The following is a 20,000-nucleotide window of genomic DNA, read 5'->3' as shown; positions in this document are numbered from 1 at the left end:
CTTAAATTCTCTTAGCCTCTCTGTGATAGAACATTTCCTTTCCCTGCCCTCATATCCTTAATTGCATTTGTTACCATACTGCTATCAACTTCATTGGTTGGTTTCTCTGTTGGGTCTACTTAATGTAGACCCTTTCTCTCCCATTACATTCTCTTCATTCAAAAAACTTTCATAATTACACTTCTGTGCCTCTTTCTTTTCTATATCAGTAAGATCAGGTTTACTGTTATTATTCCATATTCATTGCTTTCAAACGGTGCCTTGTGTTTACTCTAGTACGTTGCCTTGCTATCTAGAATACTTCAAGCCTCTGAACCTTACGTTACAAGTGCAACTTTAGGTTTCTCCTCTTGCTATCTGACATCTAGCTTGTCTTCTCCCTGCTTAAATAGTGTTTTTTGCTGCCCCCTTTTTCCCTGTCTTTTCAGGCCAGTTGCATAGCTTTTATGGCTCTATTCTAAAATAATCTCACCTTTTGTCTGGCTGGAACCTTGCACCAGTCACAGATCTGCTCTATCAAACTCAGTTAGTTGTCTCATAGGAACGCCTATTGACTTTTATATTGTAAGTATCTCTTCCCTACTTTTTCTGAACCTCTGGTTGATCGATGGGTCTTTCAACTTCCATATTTCCTTTCTTCAGATTGTCTTCTGTGCCTGTATCCATGTAGCTTTCACTCTGAAGTTACTAATCACTAGTCTATATGGAGTGTTACTATCTTCATTAGAGAAAGACATAGTTTTTATAACCATATGTCTATCCTGTTTACTGGTGAATATGAAGTCTTTTGCTCATGTCTGTTTGCATAATTGGTTGGTAGCTGAGTGGTTTTCTGAACTTAGTGTTACAAATGGTTAGGTCATTTGTGTCATAGAACTTTCACAGCCTTGAACTCTCATCATGCTTTATGCCATAACCAAAGCCTCCACGTACACCAAAGAATCCTTCATGGTGTTGTCCAACATGTCCATTAAAATTCTCAGCTGCTTGATAGTTGTTTATTTCATTTTTCATTTTTTATTTTCTTTATCAAAACAATCTCAGACATTTAACCTTATGTTAGTATAATGAAACAATGTAAACATCCTTCAGTGTCGTCTTACATTACCCAATAATTTCTTTACCATTATTTTTAATAGAGCAGAAGTTAATCTTCTTCTGTTAAAATTATCATGATGCGATGAAAAAAAAATATATGCAAGTGTATATGCATTATGTGTGTATTTATGTAAAATAATAAATACTTTTAAGCCAATTTTCTAATTTTTTTCAGGTACTATTTACCTACCAAATGTTTTTTCTAATGGTTGACTCTAAACTGTACTTTTGGAAAGTTTAGTCTGTAAAAATTAATTTTTGTAAAAAACAAAAACAAGGTTTCTCGTATGAACTGAATAGTTATTTAGTAATCTTCATTACATACATCTGCATACACACATCATCAGGAGTAAAATTTAGATAGTGTTAGTTAATCAGTATAACTAAAGTTAATCTAATTAATTTAACTACTCATGAGAAATAGTGCTAAATTAAACTACCAAGTATGAATAAATATGCTATTTTAAGTCCAATTCTTATGCTGTGGATCTGTTTAATTAGAGCACCTTTTATACAATAATCATATAAGTGATCATTATTACAATCATTTTAATAACTAGTACATATTTACATGTTTCAAGTTGAGAATGTAATAGTTGTAGAGGTAGTTGCTGATACGTGTTTTAAGACATTATCCTAATTTTCATCCCAGTTTTGTAAATTGCCACCTATGTAACTTCTTTTCAGATAGATTTGTTTAATTTTACTTCAAAAAAAAAAAGGTAATGATCCAAATATATGTTGGAAAAAGTTTATAAGTCCAACATTTTTGTTTTACATTTAGTGTCAGTTTTACTGTTGATGAGCTGTAAATTGGCATTTACCTGGTAGTCTTAAAAATATTTTTTTGTCAATTACTAAATGTAAGTCTTGTTGCACAATGAAATTAAGACTGTTTTTGTTACATTTTTCACATGAAAGGGTTTCATGCTTAACTTCCATTAAGTTTGCTATAACAATTTATAAAGTATGAAGGCATATAATTCACTTCACTCTTCATAAGACTAAACAAATAATTTTAATTAATTAAGATTTCTTGACTCATTACAAACAGTATGCAGCATGCATCCCAGGGTATTTTTCTCCCTGACATTCTTTTAAGTTATCACACCACTTAATGTTTATTCATTAAAAGCTTATATCATCTCTAAATCATTCTAAGATCTGGAAGTAATGGTTACAGATAAGGTTTAAAAAGACTGAAACATGTCCAGAGTTATGCTACCAATGATCAAAATCACTGCTTGCTATTTTTAATTCATATTAATTAATATAAATTATAAGTTTGTCCTGGCTGTTTTTCTTGACCAGAATTTATCATTAAACAATTTTTTTTCCCTTCTCACTATGGATGTAATTTCAATCAAAATTTCTTTGCACATTGGTGTTGTCCTAGTAGCGTGACAAATAATGTGAAGAAAAATATATATATTTCATTTTAGATATTTTTTATCATTCAGCTTAAAATAAGTCTCAATTTTTTTTTTTTTTTAGGGTTTCTTGATAAAAGAATATTTTTCTTTTGGTTTAACTTTACATGGAAGAAATAATGTAAGTATGTTGAATAATTTTTTGATTCAAAATTAATTATGTATTCAGTTTCTTTTTGCTATCAAAAGGTAGGACATATGTAAGAGTATAATGTGCATATACTTTAACTCACTGTAGTGTACTTAGACTTACAAGTTATTCCACTAATGAAGACAACATTAGACTGAAAATGCAATTTTTTTCAACAAGATATATTTTTACATATTCTTTTACAATTTGAATAATTCATTCCTAACAAGTAAACACCAAATAATTTAAATGTGCTGCTATTGTTCATTTAAATTATAGATTTACTATATAAATAAATATATATATATATATAAATATATATATATATATATAAATATATATATATATAAATATATATATATATATATATATATATATATATATATATATATATATATATATATATATATATATATATGCATATATATATATGCATATATGCTCTTTTTCTTACCTTTAAGGCCTATAGTGATAGAAAAAGAAATCTATATAGATTCTTCATTTTATTTGAAATTGAAAGTTGTATAGATTTTGCTTAAGAAAATTTTCAAGTACATGCTATTTTGCTTTTTAAAAGGTAAAATGACTCAAAGGAAGATATCAGATATTGTTTAAAATGTAGATTTTTTTTTTCTGTAACAAGGTTAAGAATAACAGGCCATGGATCTGAAATTATGTAAACTGTGCTACTAATGTTACATTGTGTATTTAAGCAAACTATGTTAATGTATTTGAATGTATTTAGGGGGGAAAGAGAGAAAAATGGCTCACATACACAAACCCAGGAACTTCAAATTTGCAAATCATCAGACAGTAATACATTTATGATTTTATTTATCACTCCTGTTGGATTGGGGTTGATTGAGCAATTGAATGTAAAGCAATTTGCATTCAGATAATTGGAGGTAAAAACAGTTAAATGTAATATGTCCATGCACATTCCTGTTGGGAGATTATGAAAATCTTGAGGCTTTAACTTAATTTTCTTCATTCAGTATTCTTGTTAAAGAACTATGTTAATGTTAGATACTATTTTCAACAACATTGAAGGCATCTCTGATCTAAATATTTTTGATGTATATAAATCTATGTTAATATGAAAAGTCAATTCAACTTATAATTGTGTATCATGAAAGAAATTTATGAATGTGGAGTAGTTGTTGCACATAAACCAAGTTTTCTCTTGCATTATAAAGGTGATTTGAGTTGTTATATGCATCGTATATGATGTAAAATATAATGCCGACTTCAATAATTTTTCATATTAAAGTATTCATGTAACTTAGATATTTGTAGTATTGACCTTATCAAAATATTTTTAAACAGTTAGTGGCTGAGGTAATATATATAAAAATATGATTGAATTTCGTGATGTAGGCGATTGATTGGTTCAACTTAGATATTATATGCAGCATTCTTGGCTGCTTTAGATAAATTATTTAGTTTTTATTAGATGCAAAATATTACTAATTTGCTAGTGGTAGATTTTACATTTATAGAAATTTTTTTAAATGTGCTGGTGCCATGTAAAAAAAAACACCCATGCCAGTGCTGCATAAAAGCACTCAGTACACTCTGTAAAGTGGTTGGTGTTAGGAAGGGTACCCAGCTGTAGAAACCATGCCAAAACAGACAGGGGAACCTACAACAGAAGTTATAGATGTCATTTAGTTGTTTTTAAAAATACAACATAGCTAAGTTCTAGTTAACTTTCAGTATATATTTGTATATAATATGTACTTGTATATAATGTGCAACACTAATTAGGGACAGAAATCCTCAAAAAAAATTATATACTGTCTACAATATGCACTGACTTCTTAGTTTATAAAAAGGATGTTTAGTCAGAATTATCATTAATTGTTTATAAATTACATTGTAAAAGTCACAAATCTAAACAAAACAACAATATCAAAAGTGACCTTTGAACATTCCCACTGTAAGTTATAAAAGGTGGCCAGTACTGTCTAAAAGGTACTACACAAGTACAATGGAATTACTGCTGCCTACTTTCAGTATGGAAGGCCAAAATGTAATGCTTTTGTTATTGAAATATATAAGTACCTACATTATCTAAATGTGAACCAAATTCCACCAAGGTTAACTTTGCCTTTCATCCTTCTGGAGGTTGATAAATTAAGTACCAGTTGCATACTGGGGTTGATCTAATTGACTGGCCCCCACTCCTTTTGGGCCTTGTGCCTAGAATAGAAAAGATTATCTTAATGTGACATAACTGAAATACTTCTGCTCTTCAAATACTTCAATTAGAATTAAAATACTTTCATTATTGAAAGTACAGTTTTAATTATTTAATGTGGAGATTAAATTAAGGAATAATGAATAATACATACATACTGAAATTATCAAAATGTGAACACAAACTGAAAAAAATAAATGCTTCTGTTCTTCGAATTCTGTAATTATTCAATGTGAAGATGAAATTTTGAAGATAAAGTGTATTCTTCATAATGAAAGTATGTAAATGTATTTCATCATGGAAATATTTACATTTTACATTATGTCTTTTACATCCTTCCATATTAAAAGTTGAAGCTTGTAATTCCGCAGTCATGCTGATTTTAGCTTTATATTCAGTGATAACCATTGCTTCTATGTTAAATGATGTACCTATTGGATTGCCATGGCAGGAACACCTTTGTGTTTTTTTACAGTAGGTTATTGAAACACAAAGAGAATTTTTAGAAGCATACATTCTGGCAGCCAATATATATACAAAAACAATGTATATTTATGTATATTTTGTACTTCTGAATTCTTTCAATATATTAATAACATAGTGAACAACTTTGATCGATATGATCTCTCCCATGGGCATAACTATGAAATATAATAAACATAAAATTTATTATCATTATCATAGAACAATGCAACGTTATTTTAGCAATCTAACCTCTTTGTGAGATATCATTTTGCTTGGACAGTACATATAACCAATGTCTGATCATGCCATCCTGGCTATAGCCATGAACATGTGATTGGTGATTGGTAAAATGAGTAACATTTTATTCTTATACACGCTCCTAATCTAAGTTTAAAAGTCTCGGGGGTGGGGGGTGGGGGAATCAAAAATAGGTACAGTATATAATCTTTCATCATTTAGCATCCATTTTCCATGCTGGTATGCATTGGACAGTTTGATAGGAGTCAGTGAGCCAGAGGATTGCACTAAGCTACAATGTCTGCTTTGGTATAGTTGTAGTTTCTATAACTGGATGCCCTTTCATTGAGTGCTTTGTGTGCGCACGCGCGCACATATATATATTTACACACACACACACACACACACACACACACACACACACACACACACACACATACATGCATGCATATTAAAGATATTGGTAACGATGTCAAATACTTTGTATTATTTATGCATTTATTTTGGTTGGTCACCTATTTTATTCTTATATCATATCTATCAGAAATTGATTTTTGCCTTTATTGGCTAAGCTTCTGTTCTGAAACTTGGTTTTATAAAAGTTTTGAAAATTATTACTGTTTCAGTCCAATAAATGAAAATACTTCATAGTTGAGTAATTAATATAAGGAAAAGAATTTACCATGAATTTATGCAATTATTGAAATTTGATGAACTATGAAAGTGGTATTATGAAGAAATAGGCTTAAAATATTTGTCAATATAATGCTGTTAAATTTCTTGCCGTTCAGATGTATGTAAAATAATTTCCATTAGAGAAATTGTTTGAAGAATATTGGCAGCATAAGCATTGACTTTGTAAATTGGAATCTAGAAACAGGATTTAGCAAACTTATGATAATTCAAATCTTTTCATACCACTAGAAATTGAAATTCAATATGTTTATGTATTTACTCATAAATTGAAATATTAAGCATCAAAATGTTTTTCTAATAAGTGGGAAAGATAAAGATAATAGTCTGAAAAATTTAATATCATAAAAAAATATTATCTCTTAATTGAACTAAAAATATATTTCTTCATTGATACTCAACCACTTATATACTAAAATTATAAATTTAGAAAAATTTGTAATTTTCAATATCTGTCTCAGCTGAAAGCATTAATTCCTTGCTTTAAATTACAGTTAATTCTAATATTATATATCATTGAGGTAGAGACAATATTGTCTAGCAATGTTATTTGTTGGAGTGTTAGTATAAACATGTGGTTTTTAGCAGGTAATCTCTATCAGGAATATTGAATGGTATTCTAGTTATGAGGAAGGTAGGTAATAAAGTTTCAGCTAATTTTACTTAGTTACATGTTTCTTAAAGTACAAATATCTTACACCAAATATAACAGTGATTAAAATATTTTCATACGATTTATTATGATGTTTTGTTTATTATTTATTTTGTAACTCTATTTGAATTAACTTTGAAATAACTTTTAACATTGAACAGATACGTCTGTTTATTACTACAATTTTCCCCAGTTGTCTATAAGTGAATAAAACTAAATAGTTCTCTGGAGAAATTGTTCATGAGAATTTTTGGCTTGTAGATTGTTTTAGGGTTTCAGTATTTATATCATTTGAGTTATTACCATACTGACAAAGAGGTCTTTTTCCATGTAAGTATTATTGGCGAAGTAATTAAGGCCAATTATATTTTGTATGTCAATGTATGAAGTCTCTGTATGTTCCACAATTTTAGGGAAAACAATATATTGTCATGATAAAATGTTTGAACTTTTAAAATACTCTGTTTTGTCAAAAATATGTTCCAGTATATTTCTGGTCTCTGCAACCTTTAAAACAAGGTTTTTGTTCCTTATTACATCAGCATGGAAAAGAAACGTGTTGTCATTGAAAGATATATACATACATACAGATACAATAAATATAAAACACATACATACCTTCTAATAATGCACACGTGCACAAATATTCAGACAGTACATACTTACACACAAGACTGTGTGTGTGTGCGTGTGCGTGTGCGTGTGTGTGTGTGTGTTTTATATAAATGCCAGTCAAATTCTGACATCAATTATAGTTGCTTTAATCGATTACATCCCCTCCCATGACTAGACTTTGGTCACTGTGAAAAATTATTATTAATCAAGAAAGAAAGCATCTGCCATCTACTTTTCCTCCAATATCATTCTTTGTAATGTTAAATTTGAAAAAAAAAATCAATACTTTCAGGTACAGCAAAAGCTTTCTATCATTTTATAAAAGAATCAACTCATCAACAAACATATCCACCTGCATTTCCTGTTTCTCTACTGTCGCCTCCTCACTCCTCTGGTAATTAGGGATAATTTTTTCTCATTAAGGGATGAATAATCTCCCTTCAAATATTGACAATACATTTCTTTTTATTATTATTATTATTATTATTATTATTATTATTTACGTTTGGTCTTTACGGGTGCCTGGCAGTTGTGTGTTCATGCTAATACAAGGTTTTGGATTTTAAGAAAAATAAGAAAAGAATTTAACTTTAACAGTTATTCTGAAGATTCCTTAGGCTCTGTTATAAACTAAAACATTTCAAAGGATGGTCTCCCTTCTTATGTAAAGGAGTTAACAATTTGTATATTTGTTTGAATCCATAAGACCTTTTCAATTTCCTTTTTGCTTATCCTTTCTCGCATAGATGTAAGAATTGTTGGTTTTGCAAGCTATTTTTATATTTACGCTATTGTCCTTGAACTGTTACAATTCCAGTAACATTTTTTAATTAAAAAAAACATGTTTCTGCAGCTGGAATACTTTGGACAATTCTTCTATAATCAAAAGGTTAATGTAGCTTTCTTGTGATCCCCATTTTCAGCTTGAAAAATGAGGTATCATTGTATGCCATTATTTATAAACAATCAAAATTGCCCTACTCTGGAATAACTATATGAGGTTGTTCCTTCATTGCTTTCTTTACTGTTTTTACTTGTTTAATATACTCAATTTTTTTCCTGTTTTAGAATGGAACTTAACTCATGAATATAACTCAAATCTGGTTTTCTTTGTGTGACTAAGTAATTTAGTTGACTTATCAGTGGCCTAATATCTGTAATCTTTATAGTTGATATTCTGTCCTCTAGGGTCGTTATTTTCCTTTGAAATAGATTTCAATTTCTTTACATATTTGTCCTGTCCAAATTTAACATTACTCTTCATTCTTTTTAATATTTTAATCCAGTATACTAAAATTCTGTTACTTCTTTAATTTTAATTAAAGCACAGTCAACAACATGAATAGCAATGATATTAAGCAATTTCAACAGTACCATGTAAATATTGCCTGATCATATTTTGAGATGACTGCTTTTAACTTCACTGATTCCTCTCTAATCATTAGATACCAAGCTCTTGAATTATCAGTTAAGCCATATAAACATTTTAAGTTTCCATCTGTAACCTGGAAGTACATTGGTTTCCTGAGGAGGATCTAAGCAAACTAATCATCTAATTTCTTGTTCTGTAAAAATGCAGTCTTGATATCCATTGATTTGCAACCCAGCCATGAGATGCCATGATTACTCATGTTATACTATACATAGGCTCACTTTTGAATGTGCAGAAGAAGTAATTTTTAGTATTTACCCCAAAAGTCTCCTGTCACAAGCGTAGCTTTACAAGTTTGTTTATCACTTGACATTTTATTTGTATAAATCCATCTTGTGGATATCTTGGGTTAACCTTGATAAGGTTCCTGCATATAAAATTGGTTCTCAATTCGACTTGGAAGTTACCTTTTCTTTGCTTTATCCAAGTCAGTATTTGAGGAGGAAGAAACCATTTTCTTTTATCTAAGAAGTGCTTCTTTTCTTTGTTTATCTTCTTTAGCTCACCATTCAGGTACTCCAAGCTCAAAATCCAACCAAAATGGCTCACCTTATGCCACATTCACTAAACATTTATTTTTACCTGTTGCTTTACCTCCCCTACTCATTATATTCAATCTTCTCCATTGCAGATCCTCATCAATAGTCTGTACTGGTTTGAGAAACATAATCATTTTTGGAAATTTTTTTATTTAGGTGGCCTATTTCTTGTTCTCATTATTTGCTGTTTTTCAACATGTTCAGGTATTTGGTATTTTCAGTTTGAAATCCATATAACTCTCCTCATAAATAGATTTTCTGGAAATATCATTATATCCATTTAAGGGGTAACAAGATCACTATTCTTATCTTCTGAAGACCTTTCATATGCTTCAGGATAGTACCAAATGAGATGGATGCACTCTTACATATGTACCACCATGTTTAGCAAGCAGTTGTTTATGCTGTCAACCTATGACAGTTCCTAGATCAAGCTATCTATCACACTCATATATTTTATAAAGAAACATCACCATTTTGTAGACTGTTCCATACTTTTCCTAAATTGGTGGTAAAAGCATGTCTTAATTTCTTTGAAGACTCACCCTCTATGAACACCATTTTAGCAGCGTGCTCACCATGCAAGTTATATGCTACAATTTTATTAGTGGATATACCTTGTAATGCAGTAAGTTTAACATTTAGAAAGGAAGGTAGATTAATATTTCTTCCAAAAACAAGTTTATTTGGGCTGTACCCATGAACATTGTGAAAGGCGTTTTTGGCACTTTCAGCTCATGCTACTGTCACTTCAAAGCTACAGCTTGTTTTTTCAGTTGTTTTCTTCCCATGAATCCTGGTGTTGATCGGATGTTATGACCTACAGTCACATTGTATTATTTGTTCCTTTCTTATGGGCAGAATTGGCATAGCTGAAATATAGTGAACTGGATTACAAGCATAATGAAAGTTATTGTTTGTTTAAAAGTGAAGTGGGGGAGAGTACAATCTGCATGGGTTTGCATAAAAGTACTTTCTGTTCTTAAGAAGAATCATAAACTATATATATATTCTTTCATTGTATAAAAGGGGTTAATATGATTTTGCCCAGAAATCATGTTTTCAAAATTTTGAATTCCCCCCCGTACCTTAATTTCTAATTTTTTTTTTTATCCTCATTGAAAAATACAAAAATTACGAATCTGGGAAATATATACTCTTTTACTTGTTTCAGCAATTTGACTGTGGCCATGATTGAGCACCGCCTTTAGTCGAGCAAATCGACCCCAGGACTTATTCTATCAATCTCTTTTGCCGAATCGCTAAGTTATGGGGATGTAAATACACCAGCATCGGTTGTCAAGCGATGTTGGGGAGGGGGGACAAACACAGACACACAAACAGATACACACACACACACACACACACACATATATATATATATATATATATATATATATACATATACATATACATATATACGACGGGCTTCTTTCAGTTTCAGTAGTAGTCCATAGGAGAAAGGTCTGAGGAATAAGCTCGGTGGGGAAGAACTTCATAGCCAAGTTCCTTCAACTTCTGGAGTGTCATTAGAGAAAAGTGTGGTCGAGTATTGTCATGAAGAATAACTGATCCTCTTCTGTTGACCAGTCTGGGATGGAGGAGTAGCAGTTTTTCGTTCATTTTGGCAATTTCATGGCAATATGTTTCCACAGTAATGCTTTTCTGGGTTTTAAGAAGTTATAGCAGATGAGTCCAGCAGTACACCAGCAAACAATTACCATAACCTTCTTTTTGAAAAACTTAGGTTTAAGGAAGGCTTTCGGTGCTTCATTTTGGTCCAACCACTGCGAAGAACATTTTTTATCATTGTACAAAATCCACTTTTTATTGCAAGTCACAATACAGTTGAGAAATGGATCGTTTTGAAGACAAAAAGGAACACATATCATGCAGTGTTAAAAAACACTATGCTGCTGTAAATTCAAATTTGTTTTCTGTTGTTGAGATCTTTAATAATAAAAGGATATTGAAAATCAGGTTTTGATAAAAATTTTGATTAACAGATACATATTAGAATTAGAATTTTAAAAAAATTTCTAGACAGTAGAGACTTTAAAATTACTTTCTTTTACAAACACTACATACTGTAAACTAATTGATAAGCAGTTTTCTTTATTATAGTATAGATTATGTTATGTGATAGAAGGTTGGGAATAAGACTTGACGCCTTATCTGGAAAAGCAAATGTTATCAAAATATCTGTTTCTGCTTGAGAGACACACAGATTGTGGCTTCTTAGCATAGACAGATAAATTGATAACATAATTTTGATATATAATGAAGTACTGCATCTTCATTTGCATAAAAACTTTGATTTGGTATGTTTGGATCTTTACTTCAAGCTATTCAATACAGCTGCGCAGTTTTATAGTAGAAAGATAGAGTTCTTGTCGCTGAATCATTTCATCTAATGTTACCTTACAAGAGGACTTAGCACTTTCATTAATGACTGCATTTTCAATTACATGTATAAGCTTTAGTATTACTATTATTATTATTATTATTACTATTATATAATTAGACAAATATAGAGTAATTTTCCTTTAAGCCTATTGTTTACACATAGTTGCTAATTTTAAAAAATTAATGTTACTTCTTAATTTCTACTTGTATTATTTGGATTAAATATATTTTTTGAGGGGTGATTCAGATTTATTTTTGAATTCTAGTCTTTTCTTTGTGCAAAATAATGTAGTTCGAGTTAGGATGGGAATTAGTTCTGAAACAATTAGATATAAAAAGATTTTGTTAATTTAAATATTTGCAACATCTTTGACCAGAAATTCAAATGTTTAAACCTTTCAAACTGAATACAAAATAACCTTTCAGTCATAAATGTGAAACTTTTGTGAACTTTATATCAAATAATGAAGACATCATCATCATCATCGTCGTCGTCGTCGTCGCCGCCTTCTTCTTCTTCTTCTTCTTCTTCTTTAATGTCTGTTGTCCATGCTGGCATGAGTTGGACGGTTTAACTGGGCTGGCATGCTGGGAGGCTGCACTAGACTCCAGTCTGATTTGGCATGGCTTTCTACGGCTGGATGCCCTTCCTAATGCAGATCACTCTGAGAGTGTAATGGGTGCCTTTATGTGCCATTTGCGTGACACCAGGCACATACTTGTGTGCCACTGACAAGGGTGTCAATTTGTGTGACACCAGTATCTGCTATGACTGCAATTTCGCTCAGCTTGATGGGTCTTCTTCTCAAGCACGACATAATGCCAAAGGTCTTGGTCATTGCCTCTGTGAGGCCCAACACTTGAAAGGAACTCAGCCACTTTGCCTCCATGAGGCCCAATGCTCAAAAGGAACTCAACCACTTTACTTCCATCAGGCCCAACACTCGAGAGGAACTCAGCCACTTTGCCTCCGTGAGGCTCAACATTCAAAAAGATGTTCTTTGCATACCACCAGCACAGGTGCACTTGGCTTGACGGGTCCTTTTGAGCGCAGCACATCGCCAAAGGTTTCAGCCACCAGTCATTGCCTCTGTAAAGCTCAAAGTTTAAAGATCATGCTTCACCACCTCATCCCATGTCTTCCTGGGCCAACCTCTACCACAGGTTCCCTCCACAGTTAGAGATTGGCACTTCTTTACAAGGCTGTCCTCGTCCATACATATTACATGACCATACCATTGCAGTTGTCTCTCTTGCACACCACATCTGATTCCTCTAATCCCTAACTTTTCTCTCAAGATGCTTACACTCTCTTAAACATGCACACTGGCATTGCACATCCAGCAAAGCATACTGGCTTCATTTCTTTCAAGCCTATGCATGCCCTCGACTGTCATAGCCCATGTTTCACTGCCATGCAGCATAGCTGTTCATACATAGGCATCAAACAATCTACCTTTCACTTTGAGAGAGAGGTCCTTTGTTGCCAGCAGAGGTAGGAGCTCTCTGAACTTTGCCCAGCCTAATCTTGTTCTACAGCTATGCTATCGGAGCATCCACCTGCACTACTAACTTGGTTGCCTAGATAACATAAGCTATCTACTACCTCTAGCTTGCCCCACTGGCAGTTGATAGTTTGTTTTCTACGCATTTGCAGTGTTTATTGTACCTGTGCACCTTCTACATACAAAAGTTAGTTTCCCTGTTAACCTTCCTCTGATGTTGCTGCACTTTTTATGTGTCCAAAGCTTACACTGGGTGCATCTTATGGAGTTTCCACCTACTCCTTTTCTACAGATTGAGCAGGGCCATCTACCTGAAGGGATTTGCAATTTGTTTGTCTTCCTACTTAATATGACTTTGGTTTTTGCTAGGTTAACTCTAAAGCCCTTTGATTCTAGACCTTGCTTCCATACCTGGAACTTCTCTAGTTCTGGTTGTGATTCAGCTATAAGAACAAGGTCATCAACATAGAGGATCTCCCAGGGACAGCCTGTCTTGAATTCTTTTGTTATTACCTGGAGGACTATGATGATCAAGAGGGGGCTGAGCACCGATCCTTGGTGAACCCCTACTTGTACCTTGAATTCTTCACTGTACTCGTTCACCCTCACCTTACTGGTAGCGTCTCTGTACAAGGCTTGTATGGTTCTTGCCAACTGCTCGTCTATCCCTAGTTTCTGCATTGACTACCAGATAAGGGATCGGGAGACTATGTCAAAAGTTTTCTCCATTTCAAAAACTTTTTTTTATTTGTTTCAGTCATTTGACTGCGGCCATGCTGGAGCACCACCTTTAATCAAACAAATCGACCCCAGGACTTATTCTTTGTAAGCCTAGTGCTTATTCTATCAGTTTTTTTTTGCCAAACTGCTATGTTACAGGGATGTAAATACACCAACATAGGTTGTCAAGCAATGGTGGGGGGACAAACACAGACACACAAGTATAAACATATATATATATATATATATATATACACACACACACACACACACACACACACACACACACACACACACACACACACACAATGGACTTCTTTCAGTTTCCATCTACCAAATCCACTCACTAGGCTTTCGTTGGTCCGAGGCTATAGTAGAAGACATTTGCCCAAGATGCCATGCAGTTGGACTGAACCCAGAACCATGTGGTTGGTAAGCAAGCGACTTAGTACACAACCACTCCTGCGCATAGTTTTTAAAAAATCTCTTTGGATATCTATAAATATTTAAACCATATATTTTTCATGTATACAGTATAAAACCAAAACTAATGTGCTTTAAAAGTTAATTTAATAGCTCTATTATTTATGTATTTACTAATATAGCTAGATTTGGATTTTATGAAATTGATGTTCTGATTAGCAATGTTTCCATTCTGAATTTGTTATACAAAACAAATTTGAAAAACAATCATTTTTGCAATTTTCTTTCACTATGAATCTTATTTGTTGAATTTGTTTCCCAGAGATAAAATTAAACTTAACTACAGATATTTTCACATGAAATTTTAAAGAGTTTATCTTGTTTTACTTAATAAGTCATCAAACATTTCATACTTTATCCACTTGTAATATTTTTCTGTATTTTGAATGAAGTTCATTCAATATTGGTTTCAAATTTTGATACATGGTCAGCAATTTCAGAGGATGATATAAGTTGATTACATCAACCCCAGTTTTCAACTGGTACTTATCTTATCGACTCTGGAAAAATGAAAGGAGAATTCAGCCTCGGCAGAATTTGATCTCAGAATGTAAAATTGGATGAAATGCTGTTAACTATTCTGTCCTGCTTCATTCTGCATATTTAGGCACATCGTAAAAGTAATTATAATGAATTGCTTAATATAAAGAAAAGTATGCTTTTTCAAGCAAATACAGTTAGAAAAAATATTTACCATTTCAAGTCATCACTAAAAACAAAGCTCATCAATTTTTGAATGAAATAATAATTTTATTCTTTTATTCTAAGTTGTAAATTTTGCCCAAGAAATAAAGCAAATAATCACCAAATGCATTGTTAAAAATCTGCAACTCGATAACAAATATCTCTAAATTGATTAGAAATGCATAAATTTAATAATAACAATGTTTTTGAGATTCCGGTTCGAATGACATGAGTGTTTTTGTTTCACTTTTGACACGTAATACTTAAATAGTGGAGGAGATATGATGTTGCTCTGGGCTGGAAGTATGCAAGAAGTTAACATTTTTTTTTTACTAAAACACAACCGTGACCCTAAGTAAGGCATGTGTAAAATTTGAATGAAATTGGTTGTGTAGTTCTGGAGTTTTAGGGATTCACACAGACACACACACACACACAGACATAAATTCTCATTTTTATATATGTATAGATTACCAGTAGGGTATATAATATACTTCATTAATTATATCTTACTTTAGTTAATACTTATATTTAGGAACTACATGTGTTTCAGTATTGGAAGATTACAATATACACAACTGTATACCCATATATATACATATATAAATACATATATGAAATCATCAGATTTACAATCTTTCCAACACATCTTCAGGTTCTATTTCAAAATATTATATATCTAATTTTACATCCCTTTTACATTAAAGATTAAAAATTAAGAATTAAAAATTAAGAATAAAAATTATACTTTGTAATATTAAGAATTAAAATTTATATATTATACATTATAAATATGAATTAGCATATATATCAATCATGTAAAATCAAGTATATGTCAAATACAGAATGTGAGATATAAGATTAAACATCAGAATAAAAATGTCTGTATTTAAATGTGATATATAACAAGAAAAATTCAAATACATATCTTCCTTTTTTGCTGGTACTAAAATGGTGATTTGAGGAAGAAGATAGCAGGGAACTATGGGTATTTATAAGTGATTAGTACCAAGGGAGGTAATTACACTATACATAGTTTTAATTTTAAATTATCCTCTATTATTATTTTCAAATTTACCTATATTGGGAAGTATATATAATTTGTTCTTATATAATTTTAGTAATATTTAATTCATATATTTATTTTATTTAAATTATTGCATTATTTTTTATCTTTTATTTATTTAAAAAAAAATTATTTATATAGTCTATTCAAGTGCTTTAGAAATAAAATTGTGTGGTTATTTGATTCAGGAGTTAGAGGTTCAATACTTCATTTTACTAAATGTAAAATTACTTCAGTGCCAGTCTTATGGTTTTATTGGAAACTATATTTGAATAACTATTGTCCTTTTTAAAAACGATTTTTACTATTTTAAGTGTCTCCTTAATAATATTAGTCATAACTTGATCCCAATACGGAATAATTAACCATATAATATCTTTTTTATTTTTCATATTTTTATATTATCACTAGCAGTATAACCCGACCTTGTCCGGGTGTGACTTATTACGCCATCTACGATAAGTCTTGCTAGGTGAAAATCAACTAAAAAAGAAAGCCTTACAACGAAAAAACCCTTATGATGTAAATATGTTCATAATTCAAAAGACGATGAAATTAATAGGGAAAGTTTGAAGGCTGTTTTGCGTAAAATTATTAAGCGTAACATTATTAAGCGTATGTAAATTTCATCCGTCTAATTGGCTATAGAAATGCTTGTGAAAACAACTTTTTGCGCTGCCCTGATTGCAGGGTAATCCCTTTTCGCAGGAGCTAGGACGGCAATTTCTGATGAAGCAATTGCTGGCGATCTGTTGGTACACAGTTTTGCCAGAATTCTATCAGATTGGGCAGATGTTGATGCACCATTTTGCATTATGTTCAAAGTAGCTTCTGGAATGTCATTTTAAACCGGTTGCTTCCTTTCCCCAGCAAGCTCTCTTCTTTGGAGGCATAATCTATGTATATATTAAACAGAACAACAAAAGTTATAATAGATGGCAGGGTGGGTAGTTTTCACATTTCGGTAATTTTTCAGATTAACACCCGCACGATTACCCAACCCTAATCCTAACACTAACCCTAACATTAACCCTAAACCCCAACCCTAAAACCCTAACCCTGACCCTAAAACTGTAACACTAATCCTAAACCCTAACCCTGACCCTAACACCCTAGTGAAAATCGTGGTATATTTACAAAATATCGACGAACATGAGTTATATTTTACTGAATGATTGTGTACTTGTATGCGTTTGAGAGAGCAAGAGGTAGGGAGAGGGGGAGAAAGGGCTAGAGGTAGTTAAAAGTTTTCTTATGACGGCTTCTCTTCATTGCCTATTACTTCATTAGAAATCTATAGATGCACTTACGCACATAATAGAGAAAAATTAAACAAATATGGACGACTTGCTCCGAAACACCACTGAGTGGGGAACACTTCTCAAAAATAACCTGCAGTTGTTTCCTTCAAAATTCCTACATGCTCGAAATGTACATACATCAAGGTATATTTGTAGAAAATTTAACGAAAAAATATTCATTTTCCTGGAAGTTAAGAGGAATTTAAGTGGAACTTCCGAAAATTGTCCCCCACCCTCCTCCCAAAACACTTTCACTGAAAATTTTTGTATATTCGGAATCTACATAATAAATAATATATGCATAGAAAATTTCATTAAAAGATATTCATTTTTCTGAAAGTTATGACCTTCCAAAGTCGGTGGGTACAACTCTGTAGTTATGCCACATTGACGAACGTGAATGATTGTGTTTACTTGCATGTGTATGCGTTTTCATGAGCGAGAGAGGAAGAGGGGGAGATAAAGAACGGGAGCAATGTGTATGTTGTTGTCACAGATTACGTATGTGTGGTTGTGTGTGTTTTTACGTATCTATGTTATGAAAAATAGGTAAAGAATACTGAGAAGAAAGTTTAATCTATGACGTTGTATGTATCACTTTCTCTCTCTGTTGAGCGCGTGTGTAAGAACGCTGTCCCAGGTAGAAGGGAAGAAATATAAAAGTTGCTAGAAACAACAGCCAAATCTCCCTTAAATCACACAAAGTAAACGGAATTTTAAAAATCTAATTACTGCACTGGAAAGTTCAGATCGAGAAAATTCCATTGATGTAAAAATGTTTACGAAAAAGTGGAAAATGTGGATTTCTATAAACTTTTTAAAAGGCTTCACACAGACACACAACTTCAGCTTTATATATTAAGATATATATGAATTTATGTATATATTAATATTATCTTGGTTGAAGAAACTTTGACAATGTAAATATGTTAATAGTTACCATGGGTAGCAAAAATCACACAAAAACTAGGATATCACACCCGTTTTATAGGTAGAAATACCAAGTGATGTATTTTGAGTAGATATGAAGAATAATAATAAATAGAGCAATTGTTTATATGCGTTTTGCTCCATTTATTATTATTCTATATATATATATATATATATATATATATATATATATATATATATATATATATGTATGTATGTATGTATGTATAAGAGTTAAGGAATGGAGTAAATAAGATCCAGGTTACATATGTTTCATAGTGGTAAAGCAAGGTGTATACTGCAGGCTATTCTTCAGGCCAAAGATATCTTGATTGAATGAAAGTTTACATTGTCACAAGGAGGTACATATTAACACATAGAAGATTCAATCAGAATGCGTCAAGAGCACAATAGGAGTGGAGAATATAAATGTAGAGAGGAATTATGATTAAAAGAAGGAAAAAGAAAAAACATAAGGTGGTGAGAAGAAAGAGGAATTTAAGCAAATTGTCATTTGACCAGTAGTATTCAATAGGGCTGAATCACAGGAATTAGCAAGGAGAGTGGTATTTGAATAAAAGATGTGGAGGGGAGAGGGTGGGGAAATATTTTTGGTCAAGGAGGAGAAAAGGTATGCATGAAGAAACCAAGATAAAATGGGCAAGAACCATGGCAGCTACTACTAGCAATCATTTAAGGAGTGTATATTGTGTGTGGTGAGTATGAAGTAGTGGAGGTGTATGTTGCTGTGTGTATTTGTAAGCTTACAAGAGGCAAGTGAAATAAGAGAAAAAATTTTTATAAATGGTAGGTAAAAATACAGAGAGAAGAAGTAAGTGACAATAAAGAATTTAAGGGAAGAATAAGAGAAAAAAAAATGTTATGAAAGGTAAAGGAAAGATACAGAGAGAAGTATATAAATGACAAAAGGGAATTAAAGGGAAGATATAGTGTTGGTTTAACATATAGTGGTAGTGAGAGTAAATAAGAGGGAAAATTTATGAAGGTTAGGGGGGAAAAAGCAGGGTAGGGTTGTTATTTGTATTTAGAGAATAGATTTAGTGATCGATGTTTGCAGGTAAAAATTATACTGCTGCATTCATTAAGACAATCTATGGATTGCAAAATAGCTAAGACCTCAGCTATGTAGAGATCACACTTGTTATTATAGCTGCTGTATGGTTTGACATGGGTGATTATGGACCAGTTGAGAGTGTAAGGAGTTGAATCAATCTTTAGTTTATTGATAAGCTAAGACAACGATGTGCTGTTGGATTTTGTTAGAGACTTGAAACTGGAGTAGTGGTTGCTCCCTCTAGCTTTGAAGGTTGTGCTACATGAGCCAATATATATGTAGTTACAGTTGGCAGTTGATACTGTACACTTGTAAATGATGCTTTTTGTGAGACAGCAA

The 20,000-nt window shown here is 31.9% G+C and overlaps 1 long non-coding RNA gene across 13 annotated transcripts in view; it reads left to right on the top strand.

Moving 5' to 3' along the window:
* LOC106868233 (uncharacterized) overlaps window positions 1-20,000 on the top strand; it is a 469,773-nt gene that overhangs the window by 318,150 nt on the left and 131,623 nt on the right. For all 13 annotated transcript variants that reach the window (XR_016237542.1, XR_016237537.1, XR_016237536.1 and 10 more), the window contains one exon: window positions 2,593-2,649. This is a non-coding gene — a long non-coding RNA (uncharacterized LOC106868233). The remainder of the gene's footprint in view (window positions 1-2,592; window positions 2,650-20,000) is intronic.

The sequence above is a fragment of the Octopus bimaculoides genome, chromosome 20 (genome assembly GCF_046866305.1).
Source record: "Octopus bimaculoides isolate indiv1 chromosome 20, ASM4686630v1, whole genome shotgun sequence".
Taxonomy (NCBI): Eukaryota; Metazoa; Mollusca; class Cephalopoda; order Octopoda; family Octopodidae; genus Octopus; species Octopus bimaculoides.
This window is presented reverse-complemented; position numbering and strand designations above follow the sequence as displayed.